Source organism: Triticum urartu, chromosome 1A, assembly GCF_056163025.1.
Source record: "Triticum urartu cultivar PI428250 chromosome 1A, HENAU_Tu73, whole genome shotgun sequence".
Classification (NCBI taxonomy): Eukaryota; Viridiplantae; Streptophyta; class Magnoliopsida; order Poales; family Poaceae; genus Triticum; species Triticum urartu.
Genome location: NC_141873.1, coordinates 461,865,058 through 461,880,935, shown reverse-complemented (window position 1 = coordinate 461,880,935; position 15,878 = coordinate 461,865,058).

The following is a 15,878-nucleotide window of genomic DNA, read 5'->3' as shown; positions in this document are numbered from 1 at the left end:
GTTCTCCTCCGGTGGTCAATTCTACCTTTTTTTTCGTGTGTGGGGATTAAGCATTTCCGGATTGGACCGAGACTTGTCAAGCGGCCTTGGTTTACTACCAGTAGACCACCTGTCAAGTTTCGTACCATTTGGACTTCGTTTGATGCTCCAACGGTTAACCGAGGGACCGAGAAGGCCTCGTGTGTGTTGCAGCCCAACACCCCTCCATTTTGACCTAAAACCCTCTCCATCATCTAGAGCGTTCGATCACGATCGCGTGGCCAAAAACCGCACCTCATTTGGACACTCCTAACTCCCTCTACCTCTATATAAAGAACACCCCAAAAATCTCCTTCTCCTTCCTCCCGAAAACCTAGCTCCTCGTCCACCGCGCCGCGCCGGACAAAATCCGCGCCGACGAACATTGTCCGCCCGATCCGCCGCCGCCTCTCCCGTCCCGCCACGTGGCACGCCCCGCCGCCGCCGCTCCGGCCCGAGTTGGGCCCCCGCAAGCCCGTCGCCCGCGCCGCCCGGTGGTCTCTCCTCCGCCGGCCTGCTCCGCCGTCCGCCGCCACCACCTCGTCGCCGGCCGCCGCGCCGCCTCCCGGTCCGCTCCGCCGCCAAGCCGGGCCTCGCCGCCGTCCCTCGCCGCCGTCCCTCGCCGCGGACGCCGCCACCGCGCCGCCGCACGGCTCCGGCCTCCTCCTCCTCTCCCTCGACGCCGTCCCCGCCTTCCACTCCAGCCGGCAAACTCCGGCGAACTCACTCCGGCCAACCTCGGGAAACGCGCCAGTTCCAGATCTAGATCCCCGTCTCGGTTGACTTTTCTGCCCGAAATCCTAATTATTTGCTCCTGTTCATCGTGCTATAACTTTGCATCCGTAGCTCCGTTTTGGGCATATATCATATCAAAATGTTCGTCTTAAAGAGCACATCATTTCATCCCATTGCATCATTTTCATTTGAGTTCATCTTGATGCTCGAAATGCTGTTAGAAGAGTGCTATTTGAGATAATTGTCAGATCTGCTGCTCCAATTAGATATTTGTCATTTTTGCCATGATTAATGTGTGCATGATATACCCAGGTGCTCTTCATGTGTTTTGTTAAGGGTTTTGTCATCTTTCCAGAGGTGCAACCCATGTATTTTTGTGATGTGTGTGATGACTAGCACAAGCTTGCAAAGTGGAGCATTCGTTAATGCTGATTTCAGGGACTTAGCATTTCCACTAAGTCCTTGGACTGTTTATCTCATATTGTCATATGTTCATGTTGTTTCCTAGTGATCCGTGCCTCTTTTAAGGATGATCAGTAAGGATGTTTTGTTAATCTTGTATTGTTCTATCCATCCATGTCCTTGTTTGCAATTGTGGAGCACCCTATCTTGAGTCAATCAAGCTCTACTTTTGTCATTTCGAGAATCTGGGCAGATTGTCTACTTGTTAGCAATTTTGCCGAGGATGTTGTAGTTGATCCGTGCATGCTATGCTATTGTTCTTGCCATTTCTAGCTTGTATTTTGTGTATTCTTGATGGGTGTATGCTTAGTTTGTCATGACTTGCTCTGTGGTGAGTGCATCGAGCTCGTAAACATGCCTACTTGATATCTGTTTCCAGCATGCTCCAGTTTTCATTAAGTCTGAGAACTGATTATGTTTTTGCCATGTTCACATGCTTGCAAATGTATTTTCTGATCCCTTTTGACTCATGGTCACTAAGGGACTTTTGTTAAGCTCTTTGAGTAGCTCCATGCCATGCTTTACTTTGCCATGTTCAGGTCCTGTAGCATATTGTTTTCATGCTCCAAAGAGTGCTACCTGATCTGAAATTCCAGACAAGTGTTAATTTCACTAAGTCTGAAATCTATTTATCAAATGCATTTTTGCCATGCTTGTTTGAACCTGTTAATGGATGAATTGGCCGTAGCTCAGTGCTAGACTTTTGTTAAGCATCTTGAGTGGATCCCTGCCATGTATTTTGATGCCATGTTTGGGTGTTGTAGCATGTTCATCTCATTGCATTTAGATGGCTACTTGATGTAAATCGCAGATCGTGGTCATATTTGAATTGCTTGCCATTTCCAAACCGTAACTCCGATTCCGGCGTTCTTTATATCGTTTTCAAGCGATTTCATCTCATCTTTCCAGTGGAACACTTGGATTTCCAATGTGAGGCCAGGTTCATGCATCCCTTGTCAAATCTTGCATATGCATCCCGCATCGCATCCCGCATAGCATACTATCCTTGCATCATATTGTTTGAGCTTTGCACTGGTTGATTGTGTTCCGTTTGCTTGTTTGTCTTGTTTGGGTAGAGCCGGGAGACGAGTTCGCTAATAAGGAGACCGTTGAGTTTGCTTTCGAGGATCCAGTCAACTCTGACAACTTTGCAGGCAAGATGATCATACCCTCGAAATCACTACTATCTTTGCTATGCTAGATGCTCGCTCTTTTTCTATGCCTATGCTACGATGCCTACCACTTGCTTATCATGCCTCCCAAATTGCCATGTCAACCTCTAACCCACCATGTCCCAGCAAACCGTTGATTGGCTATGTTACCGCTTTGCTCAGCCCCTCTTATAGCGTTGCTAGTTGCAGGTGAAGATTGGAGACCGTTCCTTGTTGGAACTTTATTTACTTGTTGGGATATCATTATATTGCCATGTTATCTTAATGCATCTATATACTTGGTAAAGGGTGGAAGGCTCGGCCTCTCGCCTAGTGTTTTGTTCCACTCTTGCCGCCCTAGTTTCCGTCATATCGGTGTTATGTTCCCGGATTTTGCGTTCCTTACGCGGTTGGGTTATAATGGGAATCCCTTGATAGTTCGCCTTGATTAAAGCTTTTCCAGCAATGCCCAACCTTGGTTTTACCATTTGCCACCTAGATTTTTTTTCCCTTGGGTTTCCGGAGCCCGAGGGTCATCTTATTTAAACCCCCCCGGGCCAGTGCTCCTCTGAGTGTTGGTCCAACCGAGCGGTGTCCGGGGCTACCAGGGGCAACTCTGGGCTGGCCTACCCGACGTCTGGCTCATCTGAGTGTGCCCTGAGAACGAGATGTGTGCAGCTCCTATCGGAATTTGTCGGCACATTCGGGCGGTGTTGCTGGTTTTGTTTTAACCTGTCGGAGTGTCTTGAAGAACCGAGGTACCGAGTCTGATCGGAACGTCTCGGGAGGAGGTCTATTTCTTCGTTGACCGTGAGAGCTTGTCATGGGCTAAGTTGGGACTCCCCTGTAGGGATTTGAACTTTCGAAAGCCGTGCCCGCGGTTATGGGAAGATAGGAATTTGTTAATGTCCGGTTGTAGATAACCCGAATCTTAACTTAATTAAAATGAATCAACAGTGTGAGTTACCGTGATGGTCTCTTCTCGGCGGAGTCCGGGAGGTGAACACGGTGTTGGAGTAATGCTTGCGCAGGTTGTTTCTCTAGTTTCTCATTCGCGCTTTTCCCTCTCTTCTCGCTCTCCTTTTGCGAACAGGATAGCCACCATATATGCTAGTCGCTTGCTGCAGCTCCACTTATATTTACCTTGCCTTACCTATTAAGCTTAAATAGTCTTGATCACGAGGGTGCGAGATTGCTGAGTCCCTGTGGCTCACATATTACTGACAAACCAGATGCAGGGCCTGATGTTTCCGCTCCAGATGGCGCGCTTGAGCTCAAGTGGGAGTTCGACGAGGACTCTCAACGATACTATGTTTCTTTTCCTGATGATCAGTAGTGGTGCCCAGTTGGGATGATCGGGACCGTGTCGCATGTTGGGTTGTCTTTTATTTTGGCGCCGTAGTCGGGCCATGAGTGTTTGATTGTTGTAATGCTATTTATGTACTTGATTGACGTGGCGAGTGTAATCCAACTATGTTTTCTCCCCTTTATTATTTATATTACATGGGATGTTGTGAAGATTGCCTAACTTGCGACATATGCCTTCAATACGATTATGCCTCTAAGTCGTACGTCGACACGTGGGAGTTATAGTCGTATCGAGGGTGTTACAACCTCCACCCTTTCTTCCGCTAAGCGGGGCGGGTGCCTGTGTTACGCCACCACTTAGCTTTCGGGGATGTCATCGCCAACGTTGTCGAGCTTGTTGCCTCGTCGGTTAGCCACCGCCATGTTATTATTCTTCCTTCTCCCCCTCTTGCGGATTGGATGGCCACCGAGCATTTGCTCTTTGAGACCATGGATCGAATGTTTGGTGATTAGTTTTTTCAAAGGAAAAAATATTAGTTACTTTTTTAAGTACTCGGTACCTACATGCACCTTCTTCGCTGCCTTGATATTGCCTTCAATGGCGGGTGTCTTCTATGCATAATTGTCTTTTACTGATGTGCGTAATATTGATGGAAGAAGAAATAATAACTAAAAGGCGGATGATCAAGCCTTTTAGGAACCTCATCCCTACAGCCGCAGCCTCCCCTAAAAAGCTAGGGTTTCTTTGTCTCTCACCGGCGGTCCACCTCGTCTCCAGTGGCCCTAGGGTCATGGGAGCGAAGTGGATCCCGGCCCTTGCCAGTGGGAGGGCTTCGTTTCTAGATCTTTTTTCGAGTTTTATTAGGGTTTGTGTCCTGTTCAGGAAGATGAAACTTCGGGCGGCTCCCTGAACATGGAATAAGGTTCTCCCTGCCTAGGCCCCGTCTCGGTGGTGCTTCTAGTATCGTCGGTGGGCGTGTGGAATTGTGTCTCTGACAGATCTGTCTTTGGTGGATTTACTCGGATATGTTCCCGTTCGTCTTTGTTCTTGTGTCTTCAGGTTGGATTCTTCTGATCTACGCGACTCTTCATCGGTGGTGGTTGTTGTTCTGTTTGCGTTGGTCCTATGGGGCCTTAGCACAACGACTTCACGACTGTCTAATACAACAAGTTTTGTCTGGCTCCGACGAGGGAGGGGCGATGACAGCGGCGCACCTTCAGTTCGCTTCAGTGCTTGCAGTCGTTGCTAGGTGGTCTACAGATCTGGATGTAATTTTTATTATTTCTAATGTTCGTTGTACTATCATGCTGAAAAATGAATAGATCAGAATTTTCCCGTAAAAAATAAATAATCCGTCATATTCTCCCCTCAGAGTATTGCCGTCGATGCTTTTTACAGTTACAATGTTAATATAACATGGAAACATGTAGCAAAGAAAACAAAACTCAAAGGTGGAAATCTTCATTTTCCCCTAGAAAACAAGTGTATAGTTTATCTTTAAGTGGTCGGCTTCTTTCAATTCAAAATTTTGTTGTCTGTCATAGACCAGCGGGTAGAGTGGTAGTTGCGCTGCAGTATCACATTTCACATAACAGTTTTTTTTTGTGGGGGTGCAACAGTATCATGTAGTACTAGTAGTAGTGATTAAACATACACTAGTAAGCTCATATTGGCTTTCCTAGCGTTTGCCTTTATTTTAAGATCTTGTGCGGCTCGCTGTCTACCTTTGTGAAGCTTTCAGAAAACAAGTGTCAGGGTTTGCACTGTTCCCCCTTTTCGATCGAGATAACAATCACTTCTTTTCAAGCTAGAGCTCGAATGACAAACAACTTTTATAGATGGCGGGATCCGTAGACTATAGAGAAGACTTGGAGACTTGCTTGGAGAATTCGAAATGAGCAGGAGCATCTGGCAAAGGTTCCATTCAAATTATTGAGCTCCGTTCCACGGACCATGGATGGTGGGGAAATGGAGACGGAGACAAATACGTACCAAGAAGTGCACGCTATTCCGGAGTTTTCTCCGGCATATCATCCTGCGCCGATCTTTGATTTAATTTAATTTCTATTTACGTCTGCAAAAGGATGTTAGGCCAACTTCATCATGCGACTCCATCATGTCCGCGCGCGTTCGTTTGAGATAAAACGGACGAATAGCGCGGCCCAGCATGCGGCCTCAAACAAACAAATGTCCGGATTCCGTCCGTTTTCGACCCATTCCCGGCCTAAACTTGCGCTTGGTTTAGGATGAAACGGACGCGTGCGGACGGTCTGAACGCACGCCATTGTCCCCCCCTTCCCCGTGGCCCGCCTGTCGGAGACACTAGTAGTCCCTCCGCTCCCAACGCTTCCACCCTCTCTCTCCCGCCCCACCCCGCCGCCGGCGACGCCGCTATTCTCCGGCCGCCTCCTCACCGTGCAGCCCCCGGTCATCCCTACCAAACCACGTCTCGACATGGCAGCCACCACACCCGCGCTTTGGACGTAGTTTTGGTCGTCGATCGGAGGTTTGGCCGTCGCCGTCTTTGCCAGTCGCAGAGGGGACACGACCGCCGGCGCCGTACCACGGCGGCCTCGGCGGCTTCCGACGAGAGCTCCAGAGCGGCCGGTAGCCGGCCGGCAACCACCCCTGCTGCATCGAGGTGATCATCGCGGCGTCTTCACCACCACGACCGCAAGGTTTTTGACATTTTGCCCACGAAGGTATGGACAGTGGAGATGGGTTTTTCTTCCATCACTTCCTTTGTTCATCGGACGATTCGTCGTCGGATGATGAAGATCTTGTGGTGGCTGCATTGGTCGTTCACGACCACATTCAACGGCAGCTTCCTCGGTACAGGGGGTCAGTCCCTGGCCGTGCTCCCAACCTGAACCGCAATAGCGAGAGAGGCCACGCCTTGCTCTATGCCGATTACTTTGCCAACACCCCGCTCTTCAAGCCGGATAAATCCCGTCGCCGTTTTTGAATGACAAGGCATGTGTTCAATCGTATCTGAGAGGGAGTGGTTGCTCATGACCCATACTTCGAATGCAAGAGGGATGCCCTTGGCAAGCTTGGATTCTCCTCTTACCAGAAATGCACCGCGGCCATCCGCATGCTTGCATATGAAATTCCAGGCGATCTGGTGGATGAGTATGTGCGTATGAGTGAGCCAACATGTCTGATGTCAATGTACAAGTTTTGCCAGGCTATGATCAAGGTGTTTGGCCCAGAGTACTTGAGGTAGCCAACTGCCGCTGATACAGAGAGATTTTTGGCGACCAACGCAGCTAGAGGCTTTCCAAGCATGCTTGGCAGCATAGATTGTATGCACTGGGAATGGAAGAACTGTCCATTTGCTTGGCAGGGCCAGTACAAGGGGCATGTCAACGGGTGCACTGTCATATTAGAAGCGGTGGCATCGCAGGATCTTTGAATATGTCATTCTTTCTTCGGCATGGCAGGTTCTCACAATGATATCAACATGCTGCAGCGTTCTTCAGTCTTCGCGAGGCTTGCAGAAGGCCACTCCCCACCTGTCAATTTTGAGATCAACGGCCACCAGTTGAAAGGGCATTTCCCTACTTTATGTTTTGGATGATGATGACAACCCTTTGTGGTCTAGTCGTGTGCTATATGTTTCAGGTTCTCGATGCTTATGCCTTCATCGGATTGCTATTCTCTCTTATAGGAAAAGATCAAAGACGGTGTCCCCTATGCTTTTTATCTCTTTGGTCGTAGGGAACCCGTACTATCAAGAGGGAATCCTCATTAGAAAGAACTGGGGGAATCTTTTCATGTACACCTTCATCACCCCTCCTTTGTCTTTCTCAGGTGTGAGAGAGAGAGAGTTTTCCTTGTCTCTTCCCTTATCTATTTCTGCTCACTGTTTCTGCCCAGCGGTTGTACCGCTCTCTGGAGCGGTTGTACCGCTGGGTCTTGTCGCTCATCAGCTTTGCTCGAGCGGTTGTACCGCTGCCTCCGGGCGATGGTACCGCCACCATGCTCTGCAAAAGCTAGGACAGTGGTTCCGGCCATGCACCGCTCAAGTACCGCTCGCGCTTCTGGTTTGATGCGGTTCTTGGGCGGTAGTGGCCCGGTTGGTCCGGTCATTCCTCGATGACCGGTACCACCGGTGGTCCGAGCGGTTCTTCCGCTCGGAACTTAGCCGCTCAAGAGCTCAAGGCCATGCGGTTGTTCCGGCCAAGCACCGCCCAAGTACCGGTCAAGCTCCTGTTTTGATGCGGTGGTTGTGCGGTGGCTAGGCGGTTAGTCCGGTTATTTTTCTTAGCCGGTACTACCGCCTGCAGGTCTGGTTGTACCACTTGGTAGGTTCTACAGATACACTGTGAGTCCCGGTTGTACCAGGACGAGGACCGGTTGTATCGCTACAGTGCAAAAAATGCAGTAACGGCTGGAATTTAGGGTTGCTATATAAAGGAGCTTCTCCCACCTACCACTCCCACCTTTGACCTCTCTCACTCCACCATTAATGCACTTCAAGCTCTCTTGCTCGATCTCTCTCTAGCCACTCAAACTTTTTGATTTGCTAGGGATTGAAGGAGGAGACCTAGATCTACACTTCCACCAAAGGATATTTACTTTCCCCATACTTTCTTGTGTGGATTTTGTTACTCTTGGGTGTTTGAGCACCCTAGACGGTTGAGGTCACCTCGGAGCCATATTCCATTGTGGTGAAGCTTCGTGGTTTTGTTGGGAGCCTCCAATTAAGTTGTGGAGAGAGCCCCAACCTTGTTTGTAAAGGTTCGGTCGCCGCCTTCAAGGGCACCAATCGTGGAATCACGGCATCTCGCATTGTGTGAGGGCGTGAGGAGAATACGGTGGCCCTAGTGGCTTCTTGGGGAGCATTGTGCCTCCACACCGCTCCAACGGAGACGTACTTCCTCTCAAAGGGAAGGAATTTCGGCAACACATCCTCGTCTCCACCGTCTCCACTCTTGGTTATCTCGTGCCTTTATTTGAGCAAGCTTATTTGTTTCATATCTCTTGCTTTCTTGTGTTCCTATCCTTATTGCATCATATAGGTTGCTCACCTAGTTGCATATCTAGACAATCTACTTTGATGCAAAGTTTATTGTTAAAGAAAAGCTAAAAATTGTTAGTTGCCTATTCACCCCCCCCTCTAGTCAACCATATCGATCCTTTCAATTGGTATCAGAGCCTCGTCTCTTTATTAAGGACTTTACCGTCCAAAGCGTATGGTTGATACCGTAGACGGTGTGGAGGAACACTCCGGTGTGAATCCTATCTCGTCTACGGGCAATGGGGGAACCTCGGTCTCTCGTGAGGAGTTCAATGTGGCCTTGGAGACATTGAAAACCTCCATGACGACCGAAGTTGAGAGCATGTTTACTAAATTTCTTGAGGGGCTTAAACTATCCACCGCACCGTTGAAAGTGGGTGATCCCGCCAACAAGGTGACGGATGCTATCCCCGACAAGGGGGAAGCTAGTAGTGAGAAGGCTCCTTCTTCTAGTGGGAAGAATGGCACCGGCATCTTTGCCCATGTGGAACCACCACTTGTTTATGGTGGACCGATTCCTTCCACTCATTTGAATCATGCTGGTCCTCCTCCTAAGATTGTGAAAAATGAGGACTTTGATTCTTGGGTTTACCGCTTTAAACGTCATTTAAATCATGTGAACACTAACCTTTGGAGAATCATTGAAGAAGGTTTTTATCCGCATGATCCAAGCAACTTCACTCCTCGAGAAGCTGCGGATAATCAATTCAATGAGAATGCTCTCTTCATCATTCAAGATGCAATTCCACTCGAAGACCTACCTCATCTTCGTCCCTTCGCCTTGGCCAAAGATGCATGGCATTGTGTTGTCTCTCTCTACCGGGGAAGCGCAAGCATTCAACGCTCCAATTATGAAGTGGTACAAGATGAGGCCGATGAGTTTGCAATGAAGGAAGATGAAGAACCTCGTGAGCTCTATCGGAGAGTAACCAAACTCGCGGTCTCACTATGAGATCACGGGAGCAAGGACACGGATGACAATTGGATCAAGCGAAAATTCCTCAAGACAATGATGCCCTATCACAAGGCCATGTCCTCCGTCATTCGTCAAAGACCGGACTTCCACACTTTGACCTCAAGCGAAGTGTTGGATGAGTTTGTGGCCATGAACATTTTGGACAAGACCACTGACAATGCGGTGCTTCGTTCTCAACGGGCAAAGAAGCCTAATCTTGCATTGAAGGCCAAGCTCATCATTGAAGAAGAAGAAGAGGAAGAAGAGGAGAGCAACCCCGAAGATACGAAGTATGCATATCATGAACACATGGCACTTGCTTCAAGGCAATTTTGGAGCAAGAAAAACTCAAGGCCAAACTTTAGCAAAAACAACTCGAGTGGCACGAGGGGCAAGCAACGTGTAAGGACTTGCTACAATTGCGGCAACGTGAGTCATTTTGTTGCGGAATGCCCTTATGAGAAGAGGGAAGACAATGGCGGCAAGCTCATCCAAAAAGACAAGGCCAAGTCGTTCCCCAACAAAAACAACTTCACCAAGAAGACTCCTCCCAAGGCATTGGTTGTACAAGAAGAGTACAATGAGGATGATGATGATGATGAAGATGATGAGTCGGTTGCCATGGCCTCCGTTGCCATTGCGACGACTTCACGGGTGTCTCTCTTCGACTCACCCAACGAGAGTATCACCGCCAAGTGCCTCATGGCTAAAGCCACCAACAAGGTAACCTCCAACATCAAAACTACCATCATTAATCATCCTTCCCCGACGGATAGCATTAATGAACTTGAGGGAGCTAATGTGGAGGCTAACGAGTTTGAGGCCTTTATGGGCAAACTCAAGGGAAAATCCAAGAAGCACTTTGTTGCTCTCTTGGAACAACTTGGTGAAGCCAATGACATGATCGAGACTCACGAAGACACCACCTCTAAGATGGAAGGTCATAGTCATGACTATGCCGATGAGATTTCGGATCTTTCCAATGCTCTTGAGGAAGAGCGTGGTCTTCGTTTGGATCTTGAGGAGTCACACAACGTTGATTATGCTAAGTTAAAGAAAGATTATGATCATGTCCTCATTGTTTCTCGTGTGCTAAATTCCGAGAAGGCCAAACTCGGGGTTGATCTTACTAGACTCAAAGAGGAGTTTGATATACCTGACAAGGCCCACAAGGCCTTGAAGGGTATTCACGCTAGTCTCAAGGAGTCTCATGATCAACTCCAAGTGAAGCTAACTAAGGAGAGAGCAACTTTTCCTCATATGGTTCTAATTGATAATGCAAATGCTACTAACCCATGTTGTGAGCATATACATCTTGTTGAGGAAAATGCTAAGTTGAAGGAGCAACTTGAGAGAGGTCTTGCGACTTGCATACAAGGCAAGAAGAACCTCAACGATCTCTTAATCAACCAAAAAGGGATGTGTGGCCAAGGAAGGGGTTGGGTTCGTGCCCGACTCCAAGAACAAGAAGAAGAATGACAAGACCAAACGACCTCCTCCCCTCATGCAAACTTTTGTGAGGGAGGGAGAGAGTGCCCCCGAGGAGAAGAAGAACAATGTCAAGAAGGGCAATGTCACCCCTCTCAACAAAGCCGGCGATTTTAACCCTTCTTATGTGTTATGTCGTGCTAGTGATGGGCATGTTTATGCCAAATTTGTTGGTTCTCTTCATGAGCACATTGAATGGTCTATTTGGGTTCCTAAGACCCTTGTTACTAACATCAAAGGACCCATTACAAAATGGGTACCTAAAACCAAGCATTGATCTCTTGTAGGTGTTTGCTTCCGGTGGTGGATCATGGTTGCTCGATAGCGGAGCCACAAATCATATGACCGGAAGCAAGGACTTGGTGGTGGACATGCACAAAGTTCCATCTATGCCCACCAATGTCGAGTGGGGTGACGCCTCATCTTCTAAGGTATTGGTTGTGAATGCTTGCAATCCTCAGGATTTATCCTTCCGGCTCAGACATCATTTTAAACATGAGCTGGTTCTCGACCAATCGGGTTGCCATTGATTGTACCCTAAGCATACGTAACTTATCCATCCTTAATCAAAGTGTTTGCTTCTGATCCCTTGGTCGGAAATCATAATTCTTTTGCATTCGAGCTTTGAATTAGTCAGTTGTTTCTATAGTCTGATCCCCTTGCATTGTTTCTTCCTCTGGTTGAGTACCGATGCTCACATCAGATCCTTTGAGGACCACCGAATCCTTTGTTGGATTTTATCCGATAGCGTCCTTCATATTCAATCCCTTTGGAAGTTCTTTCTCCATTGGTAAATCCTATCCTCTGATTGACCAACCATGCTCTGCTTTCGAGCTTGTGGTATTTACTATTGAAGCTTGTGGTATATGTTTCCACGATACCCTGACAGGTTGAACCTATGCCTTCCTTAATATGTGTGAACTCGAAAGTTTTCACGAGTCATACTCTTCTGGTGTTTTGCTAGATAAAATCTCAACACTACAACTTCTTCGAAAGTGAGAGGTGAATGGAAGGTTATACATTGAAGAAGTGGGAGTCGACCTTGAACTTTGTGTTCATGCCCATGGACACGACGTAGATCCTACCATAGAAGCTTCTTGTAATAATAACTATTTCGTTGATATAATATCATCTGGTATCTGTGAACTGATCCTATGCAATATGGTTTCGACCATATTTTCTCTTTGATCCCATTTCTCGGGCAAGTTTAAGCACTTGTCTTGTGAGGACCAATACACCAGTCCAACCTTTACTTTGATCTACCGTCGAGTATTACACCCTAGTATCTCGGGAATATCATGGGACATCATAACTTCTTATGGGTTCTTCATCAACTATTATCACTCACCGGATCCAATTGTTCCTAGGTTCTGGGTTGTCGTCAACCGAGAACACCGAATAGTGAATCGAGTCCGCACTCCGATTCAATAACCCTAAACAATTTTTGTTGCTTATGAGTTTAATAATCCTTCAAGTCATTCCTTGCTTGATCGGCTATATCCTTATCGTGCTGCTCTCAACTGTGCTACATGGTCCTTCTTCCCGGAGCACAATTTTCGATGATGAGCTAAGCTTACGTCGAGTTTCCTCATCATATCATTTCTCCTTAAACCACAAACTTGGTTTCGAGTTTGTGCCGTACCCGTGGTTCCAATAACCTTTTGCTTCATCATTCTCTTGACTTGATGTCATCGCCGATGGATTACATCTTCATGAAATCTCTCAACAATTGTGTCATGATCATCATCAATATTATGAGCTATTCTAGGATATCAATCGAAGTCATGATGAGAAATACCATCCTTGCCCCTCGATGAATTGTGTTATCATCGACAACTTTATTGCCTTCCCTCCAACACAAACTTGTTCGTGTTCTGTGTTATACCTTGAGTTCCTTGATATCCAACATTTGTTCTTCTTTACCTTGGAGTATTACCATCTTTTATATCCAGGACGTCGTGCTTAGCACACCCGGCCGGAGGCCCTATGGTTATAGATTGCTTTTCAGCAAGGTTATCCATTCTTCCATGAGGAAACTGTAAGACTTATTCTACAAGTTATTCCTGATGGATCCTTTGTGTTTCCAAAGTCTGACCTTTGCCTGAAGACCATGTCAATGCTATCTCGAAGCATATATATGTACTCCAATTTTCAACAAGAACATTTAAAGCCTAATGTTAAATGTTTCCTGCTCAATTATCCAAACACCGCTGTATGGGTAATGTCCTGAAATTTCTCTCCCCTTACCTAAAGAGTTTTCTACATTATATCCTATCATGGATATCGTGCTCTGCTTGTCCTTGGGAAGGATATACCCTTGAAATATGTGTTTAAACACATTTTCCTTTCCATTGTTCTGATTAATCTGATAATCATATTTTTCTCCCCATTGTTTGGTTTAACCTTTCTTATGATCTATATTATGTAAGCAGTAATATTTCCCTGCTTACGTTAACACCTTGTTGTACCACTCTGTCAGTAAGACCCTGTTACTTTGGTTGATGACATTTCGGTAACCACCGATGGACGAGAACTTGCCTATTGGTCCGCCTCGTTCAACGAGCAGGAAAATGGTTCTCTTCGTCCCTCGCCCTTGGTACTGATGTTGTTGTCAACATAACCGACAGACTAACCTCTGACATGCCTTGCTTACATGACCGTGCAAGATGTCAACTGCCTTTCTACTTTTAACCCACATGGTGGGCCCATAACTCATAGTTCCACAGGATCGAAACCTGACTCTCATGTACACCCCCTGTTCCCAAAGTTATTCCTCGTGCGTGGCCTCAAACGTAATTCATGAGCCACCTTCCGATGAGATCATCAACTCTGGTATCAGACACAATACTTATTCCCGTTGCTATGAACCCCCTTTCACGCCCTATTTCAGGCACTGAACGATCACCCGCCTTCTTGAAACTTCTCATGGTACTTTCTTACTTTTCTCTCGGTGTATTCTTGAGGTTCAACGCAAGAGATACTTCTGCCACATTCCCTGAATTGTCCACCAGATAATTAACCCTATAAGGGTTAGTTCTTCCGAAGTTACCCTTTACTGCTCCACTTAAATCTCGGGACGAGATTTCTTGTAGTGGAGGAGATTTGTAACATCCCCAGCCTCACACCACAGTGATCACCCTCTGATTATGCCAAGTCACCATGATTAACTATGCTTGATCATCATTTGCATCATATCTCGTTTCCAATTCCAATGCAAATTGCAATTCAAATTTAAAGTGAAAAATAAAAGTTGTTCAAATTAGAAAATAAAATGCTCATTAAATATGAAATAATTCATAACTAATTATCTTTAGAAATAAAACATCACCTGAATTCATTATGTGACTTAAACAACATGAAATAGCACCAAAGCAGAATTTTAAAGTGCCAAATCATTTATTAAAAATTCAAATGAAATCATTTGACCACGAAACCTTTTTCTGGCAGTGCTAAATATTGCAAGTAATTTATTGAGCCAAGTCTCATATTTTACATAAGTGAATGGATGGCCTAACAATTTACAAATCAGAGAAGGAATAAAAGAAGCATAAAAAAACCCTAAACTACTAGTGAACTGGGCTCTATGTCAACAGTGGGAGCCCAGCCCACCTCGCCACCTCCTCCTTCCTACTGCTCACCAGGAGCGCCGTGGACGTGCGCGCCCCATCCATGGCTGCGGATGGCCACACGGCGACCATCCGGCGATGCCCCCTGAGAGGATAAAGCCCCCTCGAGCCCCTCCTCTCTCACGCTGTCGAACCCTAGCCGCCACCTTCTCCCTCTCGCAGCCTCCCTCTCTGTCTCGTTCGCCCGAGTGGGCTCGTCGCTGGCACATCGCCGTCGTCACGACCACTGGCTCCCCCGTGCCGTTACAAGCTGTCCAGGAGCACCGCGTCCTCTTCTACACCAACTGCAAGCACCGGGTTGAGCCGGAGCACCCTCGAGCCGTCTCCATCTGCCTCCTTCCCCGACTGCATCCGCCGGTCGACGCCGCTCGATCTGCGCCTCTCCAACAAGCTCCAGCCTCGTCGTGCCTTCTCCAAGCTCCACTGTGAGCTCATTGTCGTTTTCCCTCTCAACCCATGCTCGATTTCTTTCCGTAGCGACGTCCCCATGAGTTGTCGCACCACCGTCCGCCATGGCCGATGAGGTCAAGCACGCAGGGCCTCTCTGGACCCGTCCGCGATGCATGTGTGCTCCAGGCATTCCGTTGAATCGATTGCACCACGCGGCTTGCTCGCGTGTGCTCTGCAGTGAAGCTTTCATCGAGCACCGCGTCGGCCGCCGCTAGTCGCCGCCGTAGTCCACACCTCTGGCCGCCCCGGGCAGTGCCCTCGCACGCGTGCGCCCGGGCCAAGCCCTGCCCGCACCGCACGCCTCTGGCCGCGATCGGCTGCGCCCGGCCACGTCTGTGCGTGCCCACCCACGCACGCCTTTGCCTGCTGCACCTGCTGCCCGTCGCAGCACGCCCGCGCGCACGCTGTCGTCGTGTCGTGGTCGTCGCCCTACCTCCCCGCTTGGCTCGCCTACTCGCCTCGCCGCTGCGCGTGCACGCCGCACTGGTCGCGCCCATGGCGCTTGACCTGCGCCTGACCGCTCCTCCTCTGCCTCCCCACTCGTGCTGCCTGCTCGCCTGTTGCTGCTTCGTGCCGTGGCCACTGCCGCTGTCGCACGCGCGCCCCTGCAGCCTCTCCCCTGCTTTGCTGCTGCTCGCTGCTGCAGCTCCTCTGCTGCTCG